The sequence below is a fragment of the Erinaceus europaeus genome, chromosome 5 (genome assembly GCF_950295315.1).
Source record: "Erinaceus europaeus chromosome 5, mEriEur2.1, whole genome shotgun sequence".
Lineage (NCBI taxonomy): Eukaryota > Metazoa > Chordata > Mammalia > Eulipotyphla > Erinaceidae > Erinaceus > Erinaceus europaeus.
In genome coordinates, this window is record NC_080166.1 from 118,441,270 (window position 1) to 118,454,802 (window position 13,533).

The 13,533-nt window shown below is 44.1% G+C and overlaps 1 long non-coding RNA gene across 1 annotated transcript; it reads right to left on the reverse strand.

Annotated features, from left to right (window-relative positions):
- Window positions 1-5,578: 5,578 nt before the first annotated feature.
- Window positions 5,579-11,897, reverse strand: LOC132538727 (uncharacterized). Its single transcript, XR_009550083.1, has 3 exons — window positions 11,821-11,897; window positions 6,186-6,406; window positions 5,579-5,933 (listed from the first exon to the last, which is right to left on the reverse strand). It is a non-coding gene; the product is annotated as an uncharacterized LOC132538727 (long non-coding RNA).
- Between the last annotated feature and the right edge of the window lie 1,636 nt (window positions 11,898-13,533).

A 13,533-nucleotide genomic window follows, 5' to 3' on the forward strand; every position in this document is an offset into this window, starting at 1 on the left:
TATAATATGCAGGAGGCATTTTCAGGAAACATTCCTTTAGTCCTGGAACAATCCTCACAAAAGACTAGGGCCCTGCAGATCAGCAGAACCCATGAAGGTCAGTGGAAGATTTGTCAGCTTGGTAGACATGTAACTTCTACCAGTGGTAGCTTTGTGAGTGGGTGTGTGAGTGCACAGGCCTGGGCAGATGTACAGAAAAATGTCTTTGGAGCTTAGTATCCTTGTCTCAGGGCTCATGGACTTATTCCAATATGTTTTACTACTCTGATTTTTTAAAAAATATTTCATTGGGAGGTTAATGGTTTACAGTACATTTGTTGATACCTGGCTACAAATACTCATCTCCCTGTGACAGGTGTCTGCAAAACACTCTCACCCCAACCCATTAGCACAATTAGAAAGACTTTCTCCCACTTCACTCTGCATGGACTTCTGTACTGCAGTTTGCCAGGGGACCGAATTACCATTGTGAATATTATCAGCGTGGACACGTGGACTTGTTATTAGGCCAAGAGTTTGTTTTTCATTTCATTTCATTTATTTATTTATTTTGGTAACCCTGTGTGCTTAACTATCACAAAATTAAATTGCAGTTTTCAACCCAAATAGGCTATTTCTGCCTGAGATCCAAGGGCCCTCAAGTTTTGAAGATAAAAGACCAGGCTGTTTCACAGCTCAAACTTTCCATGACACGCTGCTGAGATGGGGGGTGGGGGTGGGAGGGAGTGTGCAATGTTTGGCCTGTTCTAAGGAGTTCATTCTAGGGAGAGGTGTCTGATTCAGAACCATCAGCCCCAGCTTTCTGAAATAGCAAGTAAACACAAGTGGCCCACAGCTCTAAGAGTCAGAAGTGAGTACAGGATGGAATTGCAGTCTGCACGCCACAGAAAAGGGGGGAGAAGAGGAAGCAGTGAAGCAACATGATTGAGCCCACTGTGGGTGATGGCTCCAAGGGAGAGGGTGGAATTGGTGGAAAGTGGGAAACTCCTATTTGCCAATGACAACACTTAAAAAAAAATTAAAGACCTCATGTAGAAAACTTGATTAAGGCCCAAATTCAATATATAAATGTTTTTATTTTCTCAGTGAAAACAAAAAAGTCTTAATTCACACATTTGTCATGCTCAGCAGAGCCTTAGGAGAGGTTAATATAGAACGTATTAGAGAATTACATTTCACAATTGCGAGGAAAAAGAAAAAACATTAGCAGACAAAGGATGCTCTCCCCTACCCCACCCAGTTTATTTCCATGCTCTGAGTATACTATTAGTTCCAAGAGGAGAGAGAAGACAAAGATAAAAGCTCTTAAAATTTAGGGCATAATAGAAAATCTTCTTCTTGTGCAATATTGTTTTAAGTTAGTTTATTCCAAAGATGGGTCAGGATGCCAGCTTCAGGTTGTGAAATGCAATGAATTCTCACCCGGGATCACTTCTTAGTGGGAAAGCAGGACCCTTGAGAAAGCCCTTTGACCCTGTGTGAAAGGGTACAAGGACATGTTCGTTCCTACCACATACTCACGTCTTTAGAAGTCAGCAAACACAGGTGAGCATTTGCTGACTCACATTTGAGCCAAGTTTATATTATTATTATTTTGCCATCATGTTAATTAGTGGCTACATAACTCCATTCCTCCATGCAGTGTGTGCTTTTTTTTAACAGAAAGAGAGAGAGAGAGAGAGAAGGAAAGACACTTGCAGCACTGTTCCACTGCTTGTGAAGTTCCCCTGCCCCTTCAAAGTTGAGATGGGGACCTGAACTCAGATCTTTCTGCATTGTAATGTGTATGCTCTGTCAGATGAGCCACCACTTGGACCCAGTTGAGTCATTTTAAAAACAGTTACTTAAATCACCTATAAACTTAGACCAGGGAGAACAGAAGCAACTGGTGGTGTTACTATATGCAAATAGCATTAAAGGACATAAATTAGGGTGAGGTCTTGTATTATACAGCAAGTCCTAACAATGGAATTTTCAAAGTTAATCCGACTGTCAAATAATTTGGTTATAGCAATAACTATCTATTGCCTTCTTAAACCCTAAGACAGCAGGAACCTTCCCCTTTCTCTACAAAACCCATATTTCAGTCCTGGAACCTTTAGGGTGAGGCTTACTTTCCTGCATGCTTCTCTCAATTCACACCAATTGATACTGTATCTGCTGATCCCAGCTTAATCCGTACAACCAGTGCCACCGTGACATGTTTCACTTTGGACTGTGTCTAGAAACATAAGGTATGGAATATCAACCCTCCAGCTTCATTATTCTGGTGACACCATTCCTAGCTTATGGGACTCCTTAATTCTATTTCTGGTGGTGCACTTCCTAAAAAGCCTAGAGATAGATCAGGACCTATGAGATAGGGCTTATGTAAACATGTATCCATAAGTTGGGGGAAACATATACCTTAAAGCAAAAGTGCACGAGTTTGCCATGAGTCAATAAGTGCAGCAAGCAAGTAGAAAGATCTAAAAAGACAGCAGAAAGTACCTAATAAAATAGTTTCTACTTAGATCTAGACACCCTCCTCACCTACTTCTAATTTCACTTCCTTCAGTCACTCCAAAGATAACTTTGTCAGACACAGTAAGGACTACAAAAGCTGAATAAGAGCAAGAGACTGGCACACTTTAATGATGACTCTTTAGTCACTACCAGGCCACCCCATCACCTGGGGCCCTAGTCAGAAAGTCTTGGGATTCCCACACAGACATGATGGGCCTAGACCTCTAACAGATCCCTCTCTCCACTGCCACTGGTCATCTCCATCAGAAACAGCATAATGAACCCCTTTGGGGGCCCCTACAGGACCTGGCCCTCAATGTGGATCAACCATGGTAGAGAATGTTCCATTCTCCAAAAGGAGAGTGGGCAACATACTCTACCACTTGAGGAAGATGGCTCTGAAATTAGTGCAGCCTGAAATGTCCCTAGCCGTGACCACATTTGGGAGCTATTCTCTTCCCTGACCCAGCTTGCTAGTCCTTTTTCCAACTATGACACCATCTCCCCAGACAATACCTTGGGTCCACCTGCATGTTAGCTCTCAGACTCAGGCAAAAGCTAGTATAGTCATGGGCCCCTTGGAATAGACCTAAAATAGACCTACTAGCTTTTTCCAAAATGGAGACCCCCCAAATCTTCATCTGCAATATTCTTTCCTTTAGGTTCATGATTAGTCAACAATTTGTTTTATTTTGTTGGTTTATTTGTTTGTTTATTTATTGTCTCCAGGGTTATCAGTGGGGCTCGGTGCCTATACTACAAATCCACTACTCCAGTGATTATTTTCTCGATTTTTTGGGGGGCATAGGACAGAGAGAAGTTGTGAGGGGACAGGGAGATAAAGAGGTGGAGAGAAAGATAGACACCTGCAGACCAGCCTCACTGCCTGTGAAGTGGACACCCTACAGGTGGAGAGGTGGGGGCTTGAACCAGGATCCTTGCGCTGGTCCTTAGACTTGGTACTATGTGCACTTAACCCGGTGTGCTACCATCCAGCCCCCTGTTCTGCTCTATATCTTCACTCTTTTTCAGCCAATAGGTTCCAAATGCTGCCATGATGCCAACCGGACTTCCCAGGGCAGACGACCCCACCAATGTGTCCTAGAGCCCTGCTTCCTCAGGGCCCTGCCCCACTAGGGAAAGAGAGAGGCAGGCTGGGAGTATGGATCGACCTGTCAATGTCCATGTTCAGCAGGGAAGCAATTACAGAAGCCAGACCTTCCACCTTATGCATCCCATAATGACCCTGGGTCCATGCTACCAGAGGGTTAAAGAATAGGAGAGCTATCAAGGGAGGGGATGGGATATGGAGTTCTGGTGGTGGGAACTGTGTGGAAATATACCCCTCTTATCCTATGATCTTGTCAATATTTCCATAAATAAATTTTAAAAATGTTAAAGAAAAAGAATATACTTCAAACTAAAATAATAATAATAATAGCAACAATAATAATAGTTACTTGTATGCCACCTACTATCTCAACATCAGTTCATTTAAAACCGGCTATAAAAGATGGGGTGATAGCTCAATGGGTAGAGTGTATGCTTTGCAAGTCTAAAGTCTCAGGATTGTGCCCATATACCACCTCTGGTCTCTTCCTTAATCTCTCTCTAACTAAGAAAATATTATAAAACAAATGATTTAAGAGAACCATTTGTAAGGATCATGAGCTAACACAATCGGTGCTTCACCATGCCCAGGCTCATGCCTTACTACCACAGGGGATCCTCTCTGCACTGGAAGAAGCTGCACAGATGGGGCAGTGCTGTGGTCTCTCTCTCTCTCTTTATCTCTCTCTCTCTCTCTCTCTCTCACACACACACACACACACACACTCACACTCACACACACACTTCAGCTGTTTCTAACTAAAATAGAATGAAAAAGTAGGCCCCAGGGCAGTGGAATCATGCATGCAAAAAATCCTGGTCACACACACACACACACACACACACACACACCCCTCAATAGATGAACAGGAACCCATATAGCAGCTGAGGAAATGACTCAGTGGGCAGAGTGCAGGACTTGCATGCATTATGTCCTGGGTTCAATCCCTGGCACTAAATATGTTGACACAGAGCTCTGGTTCCCTCTTTCTTCTTCTCCTCAACCTCTGTAACACCACCTGCTGCACGTTGGTGAAAACAGATGGCAAAACTGGGGGCTGCCTCAAAACAAAAGCCTCTGGAACTGATGTGGAGAACATTTGGACTCTGACAGCCTCACCAGAGTGGTTGTGCAAACAGCTATAGGCCATCCCTGTCCAAAATGTATTTATAGAGCAGCCAGTGTTGCTGGAGGGGGATGTCAGACTGTGAGAGGTGAAAAGAATAGAAACCATTTCTGCTCCTGTGTGTGTAAGTGACAGTGGTTGTACTTCTAATGCAGCTCACAGCACAGGCTGGCCCTTACTGTTTTTATAATTATTATGCCTTGCTGAGAAAGCATTTATGGAGTGAGTGAATGGCTCACATACGTCTAAAGGCAGGTGTGTTTGGTCCCTTCGCAGTGCCTGATGGCACCGCATAAAGGAACTACGTTCACATCCATGTATGGCTTGGCTAAATGTGCACATTTAGGAAGATAGCTCATCGGGGATGGTGTGTGCCTTGCCATACTGACACTAGGTTCAAGGCCCAGCACCACACAGGATGTGCCATGGTGGCTCTCCCTCTCTCAGTCAGTCTTATTCTCTCTGGAGACCTCGACTCATAAAAAGAAATATGTTAAGAAGGGGGCAGGATGGACTCCATGTGTCTCAGCTCTCTGTGCTGTGCTGGCTCCTCTCATCTGTCATTCTGCTTGAGTGACCTATTTGCTGAGGGTGGGGAGGCTGAGCATTAACTGTGCAAAAGTATCTGCAAGCAGGTCTTCAAATTTACATGAATAAATGCTGGAAATGTAAAGGGGCAAGTCTTTGTTTTTGGTGTGAGGACTTGAATGGGCTTTGGGATTGGACAAATGAGATTACCCTCAAAGTTAAGAAGGGAAGCATTGAGGGGCAGAGGAAGACGCTTGGAGAAAACCCACTCAGATCATCCTAAGTAAAACAAACAAACAAACAAAAAAAAACCTTCCTAAGTCAGTGTCATGAACAGCCACTACTCAAAACTCCCCAGACAGAAATGGACACAGTTTGCTAGAGAGAGTTCATATTCCCTGTGTGAGTTCACCTGTCCTTTCTAGGGAACCCGCCAGCCTACTGAGGAAGACACATTTCATGGCAGCAGTTCTGGTATCAATGAAGTCTCTTAATCCTTCTCGCTTCTCCCAAGCACCAGCCCTGCTCTTCCTTATGGGAGCCATCTTTTCATCCCATTGCCACATACGCTTCACCTCAACTCATGGAATCTTCTCTCTGAAACCTGCTGTCGCTGCAGTTTTTACATGAGATCTGGTCCATTCAGAGTGGCAAGGATGTAGACTATGGCAACGGTAGTTACTTATTAATATTATTTATTTATTTATTTCGGATAGAGACAGGGAGAAATTGCAAAGAGGAGAGAAGAAAGAAAGGGGGAAAGAGAGACACCTACATCATTGCTTCACAGCTCATAAAGCTTCCTCCTATAGGTAAGGACTTAGGGCTTGAACCCAGGTCCTTGTGCACAGTAACGTGTGTGCCCTCCCAGGTGTGCCAATGCCCAGCCCCAGGCTACAGTTTTAAAAGACTCACTAAACGGATGTGTTTTGCTATCCCACAGAAGGAAAGGGGAGATTTCCTCTTGGTGTCAGTTTCCAGGCATGGAGAAGAACATTACCCTCTGCTTCCTTGTTGCTCTACTGCTCATGCCACTTCCAGTCCTCAGGAAGACCAATCGTTTTTGTGAATTGATATGCAGGCACATGAGCTGTTATTTGCTGAAATCATTCCCATTCTTTCCTCTGACCAATCCACTGTGGTTGAAATAAAAGAGAAAACACATTTCCCATCTCAGTGAGGAGCCACTGCTATTGTAGCCTCTCTCTGTGTCACTGTGCCTCACAGGATGTTCATGAGGTAGCTATGCCTTTATTGCAAGCAGCTTTATTTATTATTACTACTGGTGGAAACTAGGCTTCATGCAGGCACTATTTCATGGCTCTGAGTCACATTCAGAGAGACAGAGACACACACACACAGACACAGTATCACTGAAGCTTCTGCTATTGTCACAGCACCTCCACGCAATGCCACTTAAAGGTCTTGAAAAAGTTCTTTCTTTCCTATTCCAGAGCTATAACTATGCACTAAACACAAAGCATACCCCAACTGCACAAGGATGCTGGTTTAAATCCATTTTCCCCACTAGGTCCAAAGAACTGCGATATCTCGCCTTAAAGCTATACATGCCTGCCAGAGAGTTTCTCCACAACTGTGCCTTTGTGGGACCCATATCACTTCCCAGAAAGGATTTCTCATTTTCTGAGTTTGTGCTTTTGGCATAGAATTACAACTGGAGTTAGAGCATCTTATGTTTCTTATTTGCCAACTCTTGTAACACTGAGCGTGTCAGCTGCTAAGAAACATCAGAGGTGCATGTGATCCAGTCAATGGCATGGTGAGAAGCTGGTCTATGCAGTGTGGCTTGGTTTGGACATGTTTAAGAAGGAGTCTACTTTTCAGAAATCTAACCTCCACTTAGAGCAGATACTTTGTGTCACTTGAACATTTTTGACTGTGCAACAACCAAATAATTACAAAATTCAGGCTACCGTGATTTGGCAGATTAACGCCAACAGAGAAGGCTCAGGTGACAGCCAGACATTCATGCTGACAACAATTTCAGTTAGACTTAACTTTCGAAGATAACAAGTGGGGACTTGTTTGAGAAACCTGGGAGTTGGTAACACACACACACACACACACACACACACACACATACACACACACACACACACACACTTTTAAAATTTTGTGGCTGACATTGGGAACACGTGGTTATAAATTTATAGGTTAAATAATTATTTTTGGACTAGAGAGACAGCATAATGGTTCTGCAAAAGACTTTCACGCTTGAGGCTCTGAGGCTCCAGGTTCAACCCCCAGCACCATTATGAGCAATGCTCTGGACTCTCTCTCTTTCTCATTAAAATAAATAAATATGAAATAATTATTTTAAAATTTATTTTTATGGAGTTGGGCGGTAGAGCAGCGGGTAAAGAGCAGGTGGCACAAAGCGCAAGGACAGGCATAAGGATCCTGGTTCAAGCCCCTGGCTCCCCACCTGCAGGGGAGTCGCTTCACAGGTGGTGAAGCAGGTCTGCAAGTGTCTATCTTTCTCTTCCCCTCTCTGTCTTCCCCTCCTCTCTCCACCTCTCTCTGTCCTATCCAACAATGACAACATTAATAACAACAACTACAACAATAAAAAATTATTTTTATATATTTTAGTATTTAGATACTTAAATATTTATTTTTATGAGAAAGATCTCATATGTTTGGCTCTGGTATATATAGTGCTAGGGATCAAGCCTGGGCCTTTGGGCTCGCAAACCCTGTGCTCTAACAAGTTGAGCTATCTCCCTGGTGCTTAGGTTGAATAATTAGAGGTGGATTGTGACCATTCTTGACTTATTCCTCCTTCACTTGGTGACTTGGGTAAGTCCCAGACCTAGAGATAGTGTCAGCCCATACAGTAGCCAAGAGTCAGGGGGGAAGAAACCACAAAAAGCTGGGCAGGTGGACAGTTTGAAACCTGCAAGGCAGGCATTTCTGAATATATTTTTGCTGCTTACAAAGGACTCCACCAGGAGGTAGACTGGGAATACTGAGCCTATAAGTTGGAGAACCCTTAGGCCTATTTAAAAAAAAATTTTATTAGTGATTTAATAATGTTTAACAAGATTGTAATACAACAGGAGAACAGTGCCACACAGTTCCCACCACCAGAGTTCTGTGTCCCATCCCCTCCATTGGAAGCTTCCTTATTTTTTATCCCTCTGGAAGTATGGACCAAAATTCTTTATGGAGTGCAGAAGGTGGGAGATCTGGCTTCTGTAATTGCTTCTCCACTGGACATGGATGTTGGCAGATCAATACATACCCCCTTTTCTATCTTTCTTCTTAGGCCTATTTAAAGAGTTGATTCTGAGGGCCCAAATTTCCATTCTCCTTCTAGCTGGAGTCAATATAGTGGTTGTATTAGTTTGCTGGGGGTGCCATAATCAAGTTGTACAGGATAGGAAGGGGGCTGGAACAACAGAATTATTTTACCCCCCACAGGTCTGGAGGCTGGAAGCCTGAAATGAAAGTGTTAGCAAGGTTGTTTTCCTCTGTGGTCTCACTCCTGGGCTTACAGATGGTCATCTTCTGTGTGTCTTCACTCTGTGTCTTTCGGCTTGTGTCTACATCTCCTTTCTTTATGAAGAGCGAGCTCACATTAGGGTGGGCTTTCCCTAGCAACCTCATAGCACCACGAGCACTTGTTTTGATTTTCCACATCCAAGTACAGTCACATCTGAGACGCTAGGGCCTGGATCTTCCACATGAGATTTGGAGAGGGAGGAGAGGATGATGATTTCACATTACTTTTCAGATTAACTTTATGGCAGAAAACAAACAACCAGAAAGCAACCATTTTGACCTTATATGTCCAAATGAATCTAGAGTATTATTATAGATCACATTCTATATATAGAAATTTCAAAGGCGAAACAAGTAGAATGAATATATATATATATATATTTGTCCCATTATCCAGTGGACCATTTTGGTCACATCTGGGACACAGGCACCCAGCTGTCAGGGCCCACAGCTGCCACTGTGGTTACCAGGTCTGTTCTGATTCTTAGCTTTCAAGGCTTCCTCTGGAAACCTGCCCACGTTCCATATGGGCATGTGTATTCCTCAGCTGTGGACACTTCTTATCGTATTACCCTCAGGTGTCTGCCTTAGAGGACACTCTCTTCCGTGTGGATTCTGTGTGAAAATTCAGTGACTGGATTTCCTCTAGTTCTCAACCCTGGAGGGCACATGTCAGCCTCCCATCAGGTCTAGAGCTAGCACTTTCCATCTGACACCTAACAATGTTCTCTGACATCTGCATCATTCTTCTGATACATAATTCCCACTTTGCCTGTAGACTGTGCATTTTAAGAGGGGTTGGATTAGTCTAAAGTCTGTCTGCTTCCCTGGTGCTAATCTTGGATTAGTCTAAAGTCTGGCTGCTATCCTAGTGCTTTGGAACAGCAAAGGTATCATAGCTTGATGTTATAACCTTCTACATCACTGCATAGAGAGATAGAAAATGATTTCTTTAAGGGTTAAAGTTCATCACACAAATAAATGTAGAGGTAGGCATGGCTGTAAAGCAATAAGAAAAACCACTTATCCTATACATAACCTTCCTAGTTACCCTTAGAGATACGGCCCCGGGGATAAAAAGATGTAGAAAGGCTGGTGAAGGGCTTACTTGGATACTGCACCTTATCCAGGTTCAAGCCCAGCCCCCACAGCATTAAAAGAAGCTTTGGTGTTGTGGTTTATCTCTCTTTCTCTTTCTCTTTCTCTTTCTCTTTCTCTTTCTCCTTTCTCTTTCTCTTTCTTCTTTCTCTTTCTCTTTCTCTTTCTCTTTCTCTTTCTCTTCCTCTTTCTCTTTCTCTTTCTCTCTCTCCTCCTCCTATTCCTTCTTCTTTGTCTCTCTGTCTTTATCTTAAAAAATATATACGAATGGCTGCATCGCAGCACAGGACAAAGGACCACTGACTAGGGAGTATCTAGCCTCAACTTTCATTTCAAATCTACTGTAGGTAAAATGAACCCTCAGTGCTGCCTGAACTGTCACTGAAAGTAGAACAAAGGCAAGACTGAGGAGCTCTGGGATGTGGGGGTGGGGTGGGACCATGTTATAGAGGTCAAGAGGCTGTGAGGAAGAGTAAGTCACCACAGATGGGTCCATGGAGGCAAGGAAACATTGGTCATCAGGCATCTACTACTTGTAGTCATGGATCTAGAATGTTCCTACATGAGCTCCTTACATCCCCACAATTCCACTAGACAGAAAATGCCTGTGCTTTACATGACTTAGAGAGCCTGAGTAACCTCAAGGTCACAGAGCAAGAAGGTGGGTGTTTTGAAGCCAAGGTGTTGTGACTGAGGAAGGTGAGGGCTTGCTTAGCTGAAAATCCCACTGTAACCTGTGATCCAGGCAAGGCCAATCTCAAGCTTCTTTCTTTGACACTCCTTTCTCTACCAGTATCTCCATCCTATTTCCCCAGTAGACCTCCCTCCTAATTCAGGTGGGCTGGTAGAGCAAAGGTGGTGATCACTGACAATAGGCTGACATCCTTTCTGATGATCTGTGTCCACTCTGACATAGGGACTTTGCCTGCCACAACTGTGATAGAGAGATCTGAGAACAGGCCAGCCTGTAGGGCTTTCTCAGATCCTGTCTCTTGTGGTTCTTCTCTAGGCATGCTGGATTTTGTCTGGTCTGACTCCTGACAACAGTGGGGGATGAATCATGGCATATTATGCTCTCAGCAGCCCTTCCTTGGGCTACGGTAGAGAGACCACTGATGCACATATGGGCAGGTTCTATCTGTTGCTTAATTAGAAGGAAGGAGCAGTGAGTTCTGTTTAACAAGGAAGAGGCTCTCTCCTTGTGCTGGCTGGTCCTCTCTTCCTGTTGAATTAAAGACGTACATGTGGGTGCTCTGGAATATGATCTCAATGAGTCTTGCTCACTGACCAAACTCCTCCTGTAAGTTTATTTGCCAAAGGGCTTTAGCTTCCAGCAACGTTACCCATGGCACCTTGATGCAGAAGGCGTGCTTATCACAAATTGCACGCCTTGTTATTGAAGGGCATCTCAGTATTTTGACATTTTCTCTGCAGCTTGCTCTCTGATCCTTACAAGTCAGCGGAAATTCAACTCTAGACTCTTTCAAGTCCAACACATCTTTTGTCATTTATTTATATTTATTTTTACCATCAGGCTATCACTGGGGCTTAGTGTCCACATAGCTCTGTCACTCCCACTATCCATTTTTTTGAAAGAGGCTGAGAGACAGAGAGATAAAGGGAGAGAAAGAAAGAATAGGAGAGACACCTGCAGCACTGTTCCTCTACTTGTGAAACTTTCCCTTGCAGATAGGGACTGGGAGCTTGAATGCATATCCTTCAGCATGGCAACATGGGCACTCTACTGCTCATTCCCCGTTAACCTCTCTAAAGGCCCCATCTCCAAGTACAGTTACATTCTGAGGTTCTGGGGTTAGGACTTCAATCTATAAATTTGGGGGCATCTGCTTCAAGCCATAATCTTTATTTATATGTCCCCCTCCCCTGATGCAGAGGTGTGGCTCCTCTCTTCGAATGCCCCACTGACCTGGCTGTGCTGATGACACTGGCTTCTCAAGAGAAGGAAGGTCACTGAAGTGGTGTCACAGTGGGCCTCCTTCAACAAGGTGGCATAGAGCTTCAGTAGCTTCTGAAGCTACTTCAGTTACCTTGTTTGTGTCAGAGAAAGCTGGGGCCAGTGAAGGGGATGTGACTCCCCGATGTCTCACAGTGAGTGAAGTGAGCACAGTAAGTCCAGGTAGAGCACTGGTTTCTGCCCCCACCCCCACCCCACCCCACCCCACCCCACCCCAATTAGTATGGCTCCTTTATTTCCTATGGAAAATAGCGGTAGCCATAATCACTTCATGTCTTCTGAGGTGGGGAGAGAGCAAGAAAAGCCCATAAAGCTCCACAAAAAGGACAGGGAGAGAAACTTGTTGTGTGACACTGAGCTTCTAGGAAACTGAGTCTGAGAGACATTGGGAGTAGTGGGAGGTACTTGAACAGGACTCGGAGTGGCTGAGTTGTGTCCTAACTTTGCCAGGAGCCATCTGTACACTCTTTGGAAAGTCACTTGTGTCCTGGGAACCTGATAAAGTGAGTTCTTGAACTCTGAGTGGTTTCCAAAAGTGTCTAATAGTAAAATACACTTTCCACATTCTACATAGTGGAAATGTTTGTCAGAAACCTTGTGTGTAAGATTATGTATAAAATAGGTGCTGCACACTCTGAGGTAAAGTGTAGACGGGGACAGGGATTCACTTGCTATAAGCACTTCTCCAGCTGCAACACCCCTGGGAGCCAGGAGGCTGGACATCATCTGAGAATCTCTGCACATCTCTAGCATCTTACCGTATTTCTTACCAGAAGACGGCTCTCTCACCTTGTGTCTAAAATGCACTGTTTAGAGGAGGAGTCATCTTTAATCAGAGGAGTTTGTGTACTTGCTGAGGAAAATCACCCTCAGAACTCAGCTCCTGAGGCTGCCTCAGGAGACAGGCCGTCTTTGATTTGGCTTCTTAGGCTTATGGGCACCTTCATAGAGATGGGGCCCTACAGACTGTTGAGTTGATGACCAGATACCCTATTTATAGTCTGCCTTTGCTGCATATCTGACCAACTGATCCTCAAGTGGCCTGGAAAACATAAATTCCCACTGCTCTCAACCATTCCCTCAAGCCCATAAAATTCATGAAAAACAGAACTACAAAAACAATTTTAAAAAGTAACCCTAAATGAGCATGGAAATCAAATGGACTTTCACTTCCAACTGGTAGAGTACCAACTATCAGACCAACCCCATGTTGAGAACAACAAGAAAAAACTGGATAAAAGATTTTTTTAGGGGGCCTGGCAGTAGTGTACCAGGCTGAGAAGCACAAAGACTGTCTCAAGGATCCCAGTTCAAGCCCCCAACTCCCCATCTGTGGGGTGGGGGTGGGTGTCGCTTCACAGGCAGTGAAGCAGGTCTGCAGGTGTCTATCTTTCTCTCGCCCTCTCTGTCTTCCCCTCTTCTCTCAATTTCTCTCTGTCCTGTCCAACAACAATAGCAGAAATAGCTGCAACAACAATAACAATGTACAAAAGATGGCCGCCAGGAGCAACGGATTCGTAGTGCAGGCACAGAGCCCCAGTGATAACCCTGGAGGCAAAAAAAAAAAGTGGTTTATTCACACACATACACATACAATAAATTGCATGTCATGTTCAAAAAAAAGATTTTAGGAGATGGGATACAGAGGTCTATTGGTGGGAATTG